Source organism: Podarcis tiliguerta, assembly GCF_965153285.1.
Source record: "Podarcis tiliguerta genome assembly, chromosome: 1".
Lineage (NCBI taxonomy): Eukaryota > Metazoa > Chordata > Lepidosauria > Squamata > Lacertidae > Podarcis > Podarcis tiliguerta.
Window position 1 is genome coordinate 96,799,943 of NC_139534.1, and position 15,057 is coordinate 96,814,999.

At 42.5% G+C, this 15,057-nt stretch overlaps 1 long non-coding RNA gene across 1 annotated transcript in view; it reads right to left on the bottom strand.

Moving 5' to 3' along the window:
- Positions 1–654: 654 nt before the first annotated feature.
- Positions 655–15,057, bottom strand: part of LOC310683752 — a 66,682-nt gene continuing 52,279 nt past the window's right edge. Inside the window, exons 3-4 of the long non-coding RNA XR_014514514.1 lie at positions 2,325–2,448; positions 655–788 (exon numbers count right to left, since the gene is read on the bottom strand). This is a non-coding gene — a long non-coding RNA (uncharacterized lncRNA). The remainder of the gene's footprint in view (positions 789–2,324; positions 2,449–15,057) is intronic.

Genomic DNA, 15,057 nt, shown 5'->3' on the forward strand with positions numbered 1-15,057 from the left:
AGGGTTTCAGACAGTGGTTCTCCGAGCCCAGCTTTGTGGCATTGCTTTCTCTCTAGCTTTGATGAGCTAGGCTAGTTCTCAGCTGGTTTCAAGCTGAACTGAAAGCAGAAAGTTTCAGCCGAGTCTATTTTTTCACCTACAAAAAATGCCTAACCCTTTTAGCCTAGGGAAACTGAGCTAGTTTCTTAAAGGCTAGCCCTACCCTTTTTAAATTTAAACTGATTCTCCCACTAGATAGATCAATATTTTGTGGAGCTATACACTTCACTGCTGCAATGTGCATTATTGCAGCAGACCTTTTCTGAGCCTTAAAAAAAACAAAGGGGGGGGGAGCATGAACAGCAAATGTTGATGCTGTGTGATTTTTTTTTAATAAAAAAAACAGATTGACTTGATGAACTCTCCTGTAAATGCTTAAAAAGTGATATTTGGATGTATCCTTAATGTTGTTCATGTTGTCATATAATAATAGCCAGCATCTGGGCAAAGATTAGAATGCATATAGAATGTACCTATAGTCATCTGGAAATGCAAATATATTTGCAGCCGTCACATCTGCATCCATTTAAATCACATAAGGGGTAGATTCAAATGACCAGTCAAGTAGCATTTGATAGGCGATTAATAAACTACTCACCATGTGAGCCCGGATGCCAGTCATCTAACAAGAGGTATGGACGTACGTAGTACTTAAAAGGGAACTGGAGAACAGAAGTACTTTTCTGAATTTGGGCCAAACGTTATTTTGAGGATTTCCAGTCACTTTTGTGCTTCTTTTTCTAAGGGTCCTAGGAAATAAGTCATTCAGCAACAATGTTAATTCAACAATAGTTACCATTTTAAGTTTAGATGTGTAACTGTGTATAAAAACAAGAGTATGCCACAAAATAGCTACATGGTCTAGTGCAGGGATGCAGGTAGCACTGTGGGTTAAACTACAGAGCCTAGGACTTGCCAATCAGAAGGTCGGCGGTTCAAATCCCTGCGGCGGGGTGAGCTCCTGTTGCTCGGTCCCTGCACCTGCCAACCTAGCAGTTCGAAAGCATGTCAAAGTAAAAGTAGATAAACAGGTACCACTCTGACGGGAAGGTAAACAGCGTTTCTGTCCGCTGCTCTGGTTCGCCAGAAGCGGCTTAGTCATGCTAGCCACATGACCCGGAAGCTGTACGCCGGCTCCCTTGGCCAATAAAGCAAGATGAGCGCCGCAGCCCTAGAGTTGGTCACGACTGGACCTAATGGTCAGGGGTCCCTTTACCTTTACCTTTACTAGTGCAGCCTTCCCCAATGGTCATCCCTGGGAGTTGTAGTCTTATGGGAGTTGTAGTCCAAAACATCTCAAGGGCACCTGGTTGGGGAAGACTGCTTTAGTCATAAGAGCTGGAAGAACATTTACTACTTCAGAAAATGTAATTATAAATCCTAAATGATAAATGCTGTGGGGTTTTTTGGGGGGGGGGGGTTAGTAACTTGTATCAGCAATCTGCATTTGAGAAAACACTAATCAGCTCTCTGCAACACTGATGCATTAAAGGCAATCTTGTACATTGAGTTCAGTCGGGGCTGGTTCCCCTTGTGCCCCTCAGATAAATATTACTATGAATATAGAGTTTCTGACAATAGTTTCTGTACCATGTGTCTGGACTCTTACCTCTCTGGAGGCACCATTACAAAGTCAAAATTAATCAAAAGAAAATAAAGGAAACCCCAGTGTTGATTTTCAAAACTGAAACCCAACAGAATCGCTGCTAAAATAACATAACTGCCTGATGCAAAAGCTACAAGTACAAGGAAATTCTGAGTTAGGGCAGATGCAGTAACCTTAACGCAACCCTGCCGAGCCAACCAATTGCATACATATGGTATGTAAACTAACCTGCTGCTCTGAGACTCTGTCAGAGGACCATATGTCTTGTAACGGGGAGGCAGAGGAGAGCTAAGTGTAGGGGGTATTTGAGATTGTCTCTGTTCAGAATGTCTTCATGTCTGATTGGATTACATTAACACCTTCATGCTACCGTAATATTTCCTGCTTCTTAACTCTGGTCTCCCCTTAACCCTGTACTGTTGGATTCGGTACGGCTACACCAAGTGCAACGGCACAGGGCCTTTCGCTGAAATAAATCACGCACCGCAAAACATCCTGAGCTTACATAAACATTTGATTGTAGGCATTTTCTGTCAAGTTGCCTTTTTTTTCATAAAGGCGAGCATATATTATCATGCCCTTCTGCAAAAGCCAGAAGTCCTGATTTTGATTCCATCACCTGCCCGCCCGGAACCTCAGAGTGTTTCTAGCTCGGAAGAAACTCTATATTTTGTCCTACCGGATGTGGCAAGGGGCTCTACAGTGTATGTCAGGCTTGAGCTGCAACATTTCTCAGCTTTGTTCTTTCCACCACTTCGGCTATCCTCTGGACAATTCGGCGCAGATTAACACAGCCCATTTTCCTGTAAGCAGTAACACAAACCAAGATGTGTCTTTTACTCCATTAAATATTAATTCGCATCATTTAATATTAAAGAGGTTGCATTCCTACTGTTCCCCCTCCTTCCCCCCACACTTCTCCTCTGATCCATACAACCCATTTCTGAGTGTCTCAAATATATATATATATATATATATATATATATATATATATATATATTACAAGGCCCATTGTATGAGGGGGGGAAAACATTGTTAATTCTCCAAGGAGGCTGAAGATGCCAATTGGATCAGTGACCTGCTTCAGCCGCACACACAGAAGAAACATACTGAACAAAACGCTGAGGAGGAAATTGTTCATCAATTGAGAACACACAGCAAGATGCCAGCTTATACCAGAATACCTATAGCACAGCCACAGAATACACCTTAGATATATAATATATGCTGTAAGAAATGGGTGGACATGCCTAGGGATGTTGGAGAATTGCAACAAAAACTGAAACGGGATCAGAAATTGCTGGTGTTCGCTCATTTGTCCCATGCCGAGAATGGAAAGCAATCCAGTGAACACAATTTGTGCTTGCAGTTGCTGTTGCTTTCATTCTGTGAATGATACGTAGTCTGTTACTTTGCCCCCACCCGCCTCCATCGGCATTGCGTTTCCCTTGCAGTGAAATGAATGGGGGTGGAAGGACACGATGAAAAACACAGTTTACAGGATTTATGGAATTAATTACTCGTGTAACTTTGCCACAGGGTACAGCAAAATAACGTGGTTTTTGGTGGAAGGCGAACTGCAGTGGGACAGAAACAGTGCTACATGCAATGAATACAGGGCAGAAAGAAAGCGCTGCCTTCATCCATCCCTATTCAGGCTGCAGATTTGTCAGAACTACCCTTATTTTTTTACTGGAACTCCATGATCTATCCATGAAGCCTGCTCTTAAAACGAAGCAGAGTGTCTTAAGATGATATTTTTTAGTATTTCTCTTTGGGGATTTTAGACCTAAGTGCATTCAATAACTTTCATGAAAAAGCAGGATATAAAAATGAAAATAAACAAACTGTTGAAGAACTATTACTGAGTCTTTCCACATCCCCAACCTCCCATGTTTCTGGACAAAACCCAGTGTATGCTTTGAAATGGGATGACAAATGCTTTTTCACATCTGTACTGAATCATGATAATATTAGTAAAATCAAAGGGCCCTGGATACCTAAGACATCCCCTTAACTTTCAAATGGGCAGGGGAGCAGGAAGAACAGAAAAGCAGGCACCACCATTTCCTCTTGGGTTAATAAGAAAGATTCCTAATTGAGGATCCATTAGTACTTAACAAAATTTGATAGGCTTCAATGTACATATGATGGCAATGTATGCCAATTAACTCCCACTTTTCTAATGCACCTCCATTCACTCACTCTTGTGGCCTATAGGCCGATGGAGGGGGATAAATGAGGAGTTCTCTCAGATTTGTTGCCAACAACAGATGGTGCTAAGAGCCCAGGCAGTGAGTTGGCAAATCCCTCTCCCTCCCATTTCCTCGTTCCCCAAGCTCTGTAACCAATTTAGCCTTTGGAGCTGGCATTGCTCCGACCATTCTGACTCAATTCCCAACCTAGGCTTGCTAGCATGCTACTCAATATGCTACTGGTTAGCCTGAGGACTGCTAATCATGGATTCTTTCAAATGCTATGAGAATCAATTAGCACTGGGGGTGGGGGAAGGAGAAGAAGAATTAAAGGCCATGCCCTTAATAAGCAAATCCGAGCAGAAAGAGATCCCTTGTTTAAATACAGTGTCTTCCCAGGATGCTGGAGGTTGCGAACTGCATCGCTCAATACAGTTACCAGCACAGCCACTCTATGGTTTTTCTTAATAAGGAGCGAAACTTCTGCAACACCTTTCCTGGGTCTGGTTCTTCCATTCAAATTGAAGTTTGCTTTGTTGATTGGTCCCAGTTTATAGATGCATATATTTATTTCTCCCCTGGGGTTACAGAACAGCTTTCTTGGCATCACGCAGATTTTGGGAAGGCCAGGGATGCTATGGGGAGAGGAAAAGAGATGCTGTATTAAAAGCAATTAGCTTTAACCAAAGAGTTAAGGCAAGCTTGTTGGCTGAGAAGTGAAGAAACTTCACCTGGCAGGGTTGCTGCGTCAAAGGGGGAAAATACTGTAACTATGGATACAGCGGCTAACTGAAATATAATTCACCCACCAAAAAGGCCCGAGCAAAAGGAAACAAATCACTTTGCCACCAAAGCCTTGGATATCAAACTCCCGGCATTAGGCCAAAAACGGAAACCCTTTCAACGGAGAGACTGACAGGCACGTAAATTTCAACAGAAAAATTTGCAGCATGAATGTCTCTTTTTTAGTGTTGTGTTTCTCCTGAGAGACTTTGTGTGTACAATAGGATGTTTTCTCGTGGATTTTTTCAGCTCCATTTCAGACACAAAAGACAGCCTGCTCCCCTTCAAGTTCTCAAAAGCTTCATTCAGAGCAGCATTCAATAAAATCTGAAATAGTGGAAGCGCAGATACGTTAGAAGATTCTGAATGGAGAAAAATATGAGATGACGGCTATTGGGATGCCATAAAGTTACACAGGGAATTCTCTGTCTAATTCTAAAAGATGGCAACTCATAGATTTGAAGTTTTGCATTTTGGCATACATAAATAAAAGGTCACAAGGTTGACTCCATACCCCTACTTTTGAGTCAGTGCAGCACAGCTGAATAACTGCAATGCCTGCATTGATGCTACTTGGCAACTGAAATTTTATGATTTTATTGTTTTCTTTGTGCTGTATATCACCCTGAGAACTTCGGCTGAGAGGCAGGCAAAAAAAAATCTAATTGATAAAAATAAATAATAAAATGGGTCCAATTTAGTGAAGGTGAACAAATCACTGTCTCTCGGATTCAGTTTGTATCAATGCCACTGGAATCTCAAGCTCTGAAGGCACATTAAAGAATTGTAAAGGACTTGGCAAGGCAAAGATGATTAAGGGGCTGAAGCAACTTGTTGACAAGAAAAGGCTAAACCACATGGGAACAGTTTTTGTCAGGGTCACAGAACAGTAGGGAAAGGTGCAGCTTCCACTGCCTTCACATTGCATTCTTGAATATAATCCCACATTTTTGGTATCTTTCTTTTAGGCAAACAAACTGATATAGCTGCATGCTACATATTTAATGTAGCGTATGGTTTGGCCTAAGGGACGCGGGTGGCGCTGTGGGTTAAAGCCTCAGCGCCTAGGGCTTGCCGATCAAAAGGTCGGCGGTTCGAATCCCCGCGGCGGGGTGCGCTCCCGTTGTTCGGTCCCAGCGCCTGCCAACCTAGCAGTTCGAAAGCACTCTTGGGTGCAAGTAGATAAATAGGGACCGCTTACTAGCGGGAAGGTAAACGGCGTTTCCGTGTGCGGCTCTGGCTTGCCAGAGCAGCAATGTCACGCTGGCCACGTGACCCGGAAGTGTCTTCGGACAGCGCTGGCCCCCGGCCTCTTTGAGTGAGATGGGCGCACAATCCTAGAGTCTGTCAAGACTGGCCCGTACGGGCAGGGGTACCTTTACCTTTACCTTATGGTTGGGCCAACAGTGCAATTGATTGGCAGTATAGTGGTACCTCAGGTTAAGAACTTAATTCGTTCTGGAGGTCCGTTCTTAACTGAAACTGTTCTTAACCTGAGGTACCACTTTAGCTAATGGGGCCCTCCCACTGCCACCACGCTGCCGCTGCACAATTTCTATTCTCATCCTGAAGCAAAGTTCTTAACCCAAGGTACTATTTCTGAGTTAGTGAAGTCTGTAACCTGAAGCATCTGTAACCTGAAGCGTCTGTGACCTGAGGTAGATTCTAGGCAAAGAAAGGCAAGGCCTTCTTCCACACAAAACAAAATGAATCCCCAGAATTCATTCTCATAAGATGTGATGGTGGCTGGACAGCTCTACAAGTGGATTAAACAAATCCACAGAGTGTGGGGCTATCAATGGATGTTAGCTACATGCCATCACCACTGAGGCCTAGGGGTCATGGGGCTATTGCTTTCATAGTCTATTTGTAGGCTTCCTAGAGGCATCTGTAAAAGAGGATGATGGACTAGATGGGAAAGCAGGGGTCTTCTAATGCTTGCCCACTTCTAATAAGGTGGAATAACACTACTATTTTAAATCTGGCCACATGTCTGCTGTGCTTGCACGCCATGATTCCAGATATGGGCTGGCATCTCAACTGGGGACAGTGTAGCTCCCAATCTGTCTCTATGAAACACATGGCATGTAAAATTGGTGTCGATGAAAACCTGGGGAGAGGGTCCAATAGGTTAATGAACTAGGTCACACGGTTTCAGCCCATCTCTAACAAAATCCTGGAAAACAAAATCTAGGTGGATAAATGTCACATTTGGGGACATTAAATTAAACAGTAGTCCCAGTGAACAAAGGAATTTGCCAAAGAGCAGCCAGATTTGGAAAGTGAACCATTATGCTCACAGAACGCAATATGCAAAATTCCAATGCAATATGTTTTCAACAAAAGGAAGAGGTCAGAGAGTGTAACTTCTAGCATGACTTTGCACAGAGATTTGGGCCTAGTCTATTAATCAGAAGCAAGGGGTAAAGGCAATGCCCCATGTTCATAAAAGCTCAGTGTTATAAATAATAGCAATGCTGATGCTTCAATATACAAAGAACTCAATGAATGCAATGGTCATATCTTTGAACAGTGAAATTTCTTCTACTTTAGGGCATGAGCTCAATCCCAGAAGCCCTCCATTTTAGTCAATAGCAAAAAAACTATAGTTTTTACTTTAAGTGCTCTGTGAGGGGCAATTCATATGTTGCTTTTTGTCAGTCAACACACCACTATTGAGAGTGATATCTGCGCCTAAACTTCCAGAGAAACATAATGTGTGATTGCTTCTCTGCCAGTGTGTATACTGCAGGGCTCCATATCGATACTGAAAACACTCCATTATCACAGATGGATATATAGTCCCTATGCTGGAACAAAGAACACTGAAATTATCTTCTGATTCGAAAATCCATCATATCTCATTATGCAGAGTCACAGAGTTGCATGAGATGGCACCTTAGTTTTGTCATTGATACAGCATGGACCAGATTGCAGCAGCCAGACTGAGGGGAGTCTCAGTGGACCTTTAGGATGGTCTGTCTTCAGGGAGTAATGCAGTCCAAAGGATTCCAAGTGATGCTGAAGGCTGACCCGGGACATATTCTAGTTGAAATGTGGAGCTCAAAGCAGCATACCAATTGTATGCTCTCAGCAGCCCTGTGTGGCAGGTTAGGCTGATAGGCTGCCCAAGTGTCACCTAGTGATGAGTGCCATGGCTCAGTGGGGATCTTAAACCTGAGTCTCCGGGTCCCCCTCCAATGCTCTAAGCACTACTACACACTAACTCACTTAAAGAACTGTAAGTCCATCCAGCCTGCTTAGAGAGCTCTGAAAAAAGATGGAAGGGAAGTTCCTTTGGGAACATGTCTCACATTCACTTACCAGATACATATGTGGATCACCTTGGTATGCTATGGGGACTTTAACTCAGTCTGTGGGTTTCTGTTCCCTCTTCTTCCAATCAGCCCCTTCCAACACTCTCTGCAACTGTTTTGGTGGGTTATATATAGAAATAATGAAGAAGGGGGGGGGGAAACCCTCAAAATACCTTCTCAGTAACTGTCTTGCTGCTGAGGTCTGATAAACAATGGGACTATTAGCAAGAACGCATTATCATGCCTGGTGATATTTCATAGGGTATTTGACAATCCATAGGGGCTGCTTCTGCTGCTCCATAAATAAGATATACTATTTAATGGGTCTCTTTTATCATACACATCATGGTGAATCTACAAGAACATCACTTAACTTGGCCTATCCATCTTTCACCCACCACGTCCTTACAGACATCAACAAACTGAAATAACATGTTGGATTTTCTATTATGAATATGTATTTTTGTACTTTACATGCTCAATTTTGCTTCCTCCCCATCAGGTCGGGTAGTGCCCGATATATTATGAAGAGTGATTGACTGAGGGAGTGTAGTTCTCAGACACCTGAGGGGTTATGTAAAACACTGTGGAACCAAGTGATTGTGAGCTATAGTCCACACACTTTAGCTGTAAATTTACCCCGTCAGCTAGGTACACTGGAAATACATATTATGCTAATACTCTCTTGCCCTCCCTCAAGAAGCTCCCTCTGCAGAGATGCACTGTACCTACGACATGCCATGTTTTCTCAGATACAGTTTTGTTATACATAAAACAAGCCAACATGCAAATTTGAATATTCCGTTCTATCAACCCATTAGTTATGAACTCATTAAAATAATGCATCAAATGAACTGTGATTCAATGTTTTAAGGCCAAGGGATTGGGCGTTTTGCAACCACAAACTAATAAACTTCTATAGCTTTTCATGGCAATGTACCTCTGCTGAAAATAGCTCTAAACTTGCTCTTCAGATTAGTATAAATGAATTCTTGCTATATTGGTTAATGTCAATTTTTGTATCAATTTTATTTTACTTTTTTATATATATTTTGCAAAGTCTTCTGATCATTATTATCGTTTCTATGTACAGCCTGCCTTTGATTTCAACAGGGCCTCAAGACAGCTTACAACTCATCAGATTTGGCTCTGATCCACTGGCTCTGAGATGCCAAGGGTTGAACCCAGGACTTTCTGCCTGCAAAGAGATTACAGTCTCTTCCCATGTATGCATGTAAAATAGTACACAAGAATACAGTGGTACCTTTGTTCTCAAACAGCTTAGCTGCTGAACAAATCAGCTCCAGAACGCCGCAAACCCGGACGTAAGTGTTCTGCTTTGTGAATGTTTTTTGGAAGCCGAACGGATGCTCCTGCAGCCAATCCGAAACCATGCCTTGGCTTTCGAATGGTTTCGGGTGTTGAACAGATTAAGTTCAAGAACCAAGGTACTACTGCATACTCATTACAGCACTAAAGCTTTCATGCTCGCTTCCTGAGAAAGTTATGACTATTTGCCCCACATCTTCTGCAGTGAAGACAGGGACAAATAATTCATTCAGCTTTCTTGCAGTCTCCTTACCTTTATTTAGCACATCTTTTACTCGCTATTCATCCAATAGGCCAACAATCTCCCTTTCTAGTTTCCTGCTCCTGACGTATTTAAATAAAGATTTCATTGTTGTTGCTGCTCCTAATGGTTTCAGAAACATAGTCCTCAGATTCTATTTTTGCATCTCTCATGGCAGTCACAGGGAACCTGTGGCCCTGTGGTGATGTGTTTCAACCACAATATGTAGTCCAGGGCCTGATTCAGTATCTCAGAAAAAGACTCAATTCGACTTGGACCAATTTGGAAAGTGCCTATTTTGGCTCAGATCTGCCTGGCTTCAGAAAATATGAAGATGCCAATATATATATATATCAGTAGCTCTTGAAACGTCTACCTCAACTGTCGGAAGTATTAAGCCTCTGAATATTAGCTCCAGGAAATGACAAGTGCTGTTCAAGCTTTCCATAGGCATCTGGGTGGCCACTGTGAGAACAGGATGCTGACCAAGATAGGTCTTTGGCCTGATCCAAATGGCTCTCTTCATGTTCTTATTTGGATTCAGATTCTAACGTATTTTGGGTACTAAATAATAGAAAACCACAGAAGAAATTGTAGACTTTAGAGAAGAGAATAAATAGTTTCATTCGTATATATTGTTCCACAATTTAAAACTACTGTCATGGGCATTTATCTCTCTCTTTGCTTCACCTTCTATGTAGGAGACCCCTCCCATCCCACATAATTCAGTTTGGCTCACTACCTTCCATACAACACTTTAAGCTATTTATCTTCAATCATACACCCCAGGGCTCCATTTTAATATTGTTACGTTAAGTTCTGAGGAATAAAATACTGAGGTGCATAGCTCACCTGGTGGTACAGATTGACCTGAGATATAAAGTTATATCATACAACCTGATATTTAAAGCTGGAAAAGCAAATAATCTGTAAGCAAAAGTTTTCAGAAGTCTGAGAATGTTCAACTACATCCAAACCATACTACGGCTCTCAATCCACAATTAGTTTATCATAGCGGCATGAGGAATCTTTTTCATCTATACAGCCACAGTACAAAGTGGATTACTAGACAGTTTGGCAAACTTACATAGCAATCAGTGAGAATCCTTAAGAAATGGTTTCTAAATTAAAAACACAGTTGTGATGGTGAACTTAAAGAATCAAATGATGACAGTAAATAAAATTCTAGGTCAAGGTCACAATCAGTAAAGTCTAAAATATAAAGTCTAAAAGGGTTGTACTGTATGACTTCCAGGGTTCCTTCCAAATATATGATTCTGTGAGTATTGTTCTGATCCATTTTGCTGCAAAAGGTGTCTTTAGATGGACCTTTGGATAGTGTTGAATTACAAACTAGTTTTTTTTTAAGTACATAAAAAGCAATGAGTAGGGTAGTTCCCCTAAACTCTTACCTCTTCCAAAGCCACTGGCAGCATGTGTGGCACAGCTACATACCAGATAATAACATGGTTCTGCCAATGTGGCAAGAGCAGAGCTTAGGAGTCACGTCTATTATACCGTATCCTAGAAGCTGATGCTTCAGTGCAGTTGCTCACAGGACTGGAATTCCTTTATGGTCTTGACTGGGGGAGGGGGAAACCTAGGGCACTCCAGATGTTGCTGAAATACAACTCTAACCAGCAAGCATGGTCAATGGCTAAGGATGATTGGAGTTCTAGTGCAGTAACAACTGGAAAATCAAGATGAAGGGTTGGGTAATCACAGGACCTGGAGCCAAATGTGGTCCTCCAGGCCTCTCTAGCCACTTCAGGACTGTCTTCAGGCCATATCGCCTCCCAGACCTGCTCTGTGTCCACTCCTTGTTGCTGGATTTTGCATGGCTGGAATGTGTCCTTGGATCTTTGGTCCAGGGCTGGAATGTGCCCTGATGTCTCTTGCTTGCCCAGATGGAGGATGCTGAGGTGTTTGTGTGCATCTATTGTAGTAGTCTCATTGCTGAGCAACGATGTGCAGAGCTCAATAGAGTGGGAAGCCAGCCAACCAGAAGAGTCTCTGAGGTGTACTTTCCAAGAGGCAGAAGGCAGCATCCAAAGTCCTAGGGCCAGGCAACTAGCAATCCATGTGGTCAAACAGTCTAGGGGTCAGGGAATCTAATGATCATGGGGTCAGGGGTCAAGACAAGCAGGAAGCAGCAAGGTAGGGTCAGGAAATCCAATCACTGTAACCAGCATCTGACTGCTGCTGAAAGCTCTGCTGAAGAAGGCTCCAGCCATCTAGTTCTCACCAGCGCCTTCTCCTCTGTGTCCTTGAAGGCTGAACAGCTGCAGGTGAAGTCACTCTGCCTTCTCCTCTCCCTTCAGGGTGGCTATTCAGAAGGTGAAGCTGACTTCTAGCCCATGGCAACTGGGTGCAGAATATATGTGTGTATAAAAAGAAGAGTCACATTCATTGCTCTGCCCATTTTTGCCCATTACTGGCACGCCCATGAGGGCTATGATGTTTCCCAAATTTTGGGGGCAGAAGTTGGCAAAGGGTGATACTGAATGGGTTGGAAGAAGAAGGGTGAGGGATGGCATGCTATGTGCAAAAGAATGTAAAAAAACAGCACTGTTATATCAGACCAAAGGCCCATCTAGTCCAGGGTCCTTTTCTCACAGGGGCCAACTAGATGCCCAAGTGAAGCCCAGGAGCAGGACCTGAGCTCAACAGTGTTCCCCTCACCAGCAGCTGGTATTCTGTGGAAGTAGAATAAAGCCACAAAGGGAAGCTCTGGTTGGTGCCCTATCTACCATCCCATTGACTCCACCTGCCCCACTGGCCTTTAACTGCTTGCGAATAAATAAATAACATTCAGGGGGAAATAATCAAATGTATATGGAGATAAGTTAATATTGACAAATTGTCCTCCACAAATGTGATGCTCTTTTGTGCTCTCCCTCCCTCCAAATTTCTCTACAAGCGTCGTGCCAGGGCTTCTCGTCAAGCCATGACTCTCTGCTCCATGCATCAATTGGGGTAATTGGGAATAAGCCAAAAGCGTGTCTGTGCTTCCTTTCATTGCCTGCAGTGCTCCTTTTGAACTACATGTTCAAGTGCTTCTTATTCATTTCCCCCCTCACAAACATACAACCTGAAATCCCAGATCAGTTCTGAAGCCTCAGGATTAGAAGCCAAAACTGAGCTGGTATTTGAGGATTCATATGGTTTTGAGCCATTTTTATTTTTCACTGCTAAAAAACAACAGCAACAAGAAAACACTCCTGACATATAAACTCCTAACAATTTCTGCATTTTATCTTGACATTAGGCATAACTGAGACAGAGTAGTCTCAACCTGCCGATAATTCCCATTTTACAAAAGCAGAAGCTGTATTATAATGGGAGCATACAAATAAGAGCAGTTTCCTGCCTCCTTGTATTTCAGATGCAGAGCAGATAAAAAGCTAGATTCAAACTGATAGTTCTCATCAGGGAATGAACATTAAAAAGCTTAGTGTCTAAGGCAGGCTAAAGAAGAAATGCCTTTAAAAGAGGGGCTCTGACAAGAATTGCATCTGCAAAGGAATGCGCAAGCACAATCCTGCACATGTTTACTGAAAACTTAGTCCCACTGTGCACCTCAGGGTGGATAAGTGTGCAAAGGGTCACAGTCTTAGAGACCCAAGTGCCAACAATTGTTGTGATGTTTAATAATATAGATTAGAAGGTGTTGTGCTGGATTACTGCTACTTGTTCTCCATGGGGCTGCCCTTGAAGACGGCCCAGAGGATGGTACAGAATGCAACAGCCTGAATGTTGATGGGCATTTCTGCAGGACACCATAAAACACCAGTTTTCAAAGGCCTGTGCTGGCTGCTTTTTTGTCACTGGGCTGCCAGGTTTTGGCATATAGAGAGCTAAACAGCTTAGGACCCAGTTATCTGAAGGAGCTCCTCTGCCCATAACATAAACAGCCTTGATATCTTGTTAGATGAAAGGCAGTATAGAAGCATAGGGAATCCTTCCACACACATGGTGTACAGAAGCAAGCTGTGGGCTCCTGTACTCTCCCACAACGTATAGATAGATGATAGATAGATATAGATATAGATAGATAGATAGATAGATAGATAGATAGATAGATAGAAGAACCCCAACCACCCAACTGAGTTGCCCCAGCCACTCTGAGCAGCTTACAACATAATATAAAAACACTGTGAGACATCAACCATTAAAAATTTCCCCATACAGGGCTGCCTTCAGATGTTTTCAGAAAGTTGTGCAGTTGTTTATCTGAAAGGAAGGTGTTCTACAGGGCGGGCACCACTACCGAGAAGGCCCTCTGCCTGGTTTCCTGTAACTTCACTTCTTTCAGTGAGGGAACCACTAGAAGGCCCTCAGAACTGGCGGCCTTAACTGCGAGCCAGAGCTCATGTTCCTTCAAAATGCAGCCATACATGGAGATGCTGAGGACCAGACCTGAGACCTTCTGCATGCAAAGTAGATGCTCTGCCACTGAGCTGTGGTTCTCCCCCTCCCCCAAACAGGCCATCTGTATGTGGTCCATCTGTAAATAAAAAAGGGGGAATACATGCTTTCTTCCCATGATAGTATCAACAGTGGTGAGTGTAAATCTTTCCCCCGCTCCTAAACTGTTTTTGGAGGAGTGAAGAATAAAGTGATGGGGAATCCACTTCACCCCAGTAATGTGAGAAGGGGCCCTTAATCTGGTGGTTTTTGTTATCCTTAAATTTTCAAGGGCACTGTCATATGAAACCTGACCAATTTGAGTAATTGTTGGATGTACGGATTTTTTTTTGAAATTTAGCTACTTCTTAAACTGCAAAGCATCTTCCATATCCACATAGATATTTTTAGGTGACTTTTTTGTAATATGGCCCAAGTGCTGTTGCAAATTATTTCCTTCCTTTGTTTTTCCCCTCTCTCTCTTCATGAAACATCTGAGCATTTGCTATTTGCCTTTAAAGCTTTGAAGCTCATATGATAGGAGAATCAAATTTTGTTTCTGCCGGCAATAAATCAAGTGCTTAGTTCTCAAAGTATTATTTTTAAGACCAGTGAGAAGAATTTGGCTACTCTCTCTGGCAAATGCTCTTATTTGTATCATGTGCAGATCAGGCAACTCATCCATCTAGCTCTGTAATGTCTACACACTGACTGGCAGCAGCTCTTTCAGATGGAAGTCTTTCCCAGCTGTACTTTAAGATGTCAGGGACTGATTCTGAGACCTTTTGCATGCAAAGTTTGTATTCTGCCATTGGGCTGCTCTGTCTTGCCAAAATAGAAGAGTCAGAAGCGGGGGCTGCAACAGGATCAAAGCTATGGTTTGTTGGAAGAGTATTTTTTTATTGCAAATAAATATTACCGTTAGAGATCAATAATGTATAAACAGCTTTATGATATATGTCAGTTGCACCTTAGTGCCATATAATAACAGTTAGATTCTGCTATCCACCACCATCAGTGACTTCTTAAAAATGCTTTTAAGAATTTTCCCAACCAAAAATGTAGAATCTTTTTAAAATATTTTTCTTCAGTGGAAATGTGTTGGAATTCAAAAACTGTTTCATTATTTTTTCTCCAGAA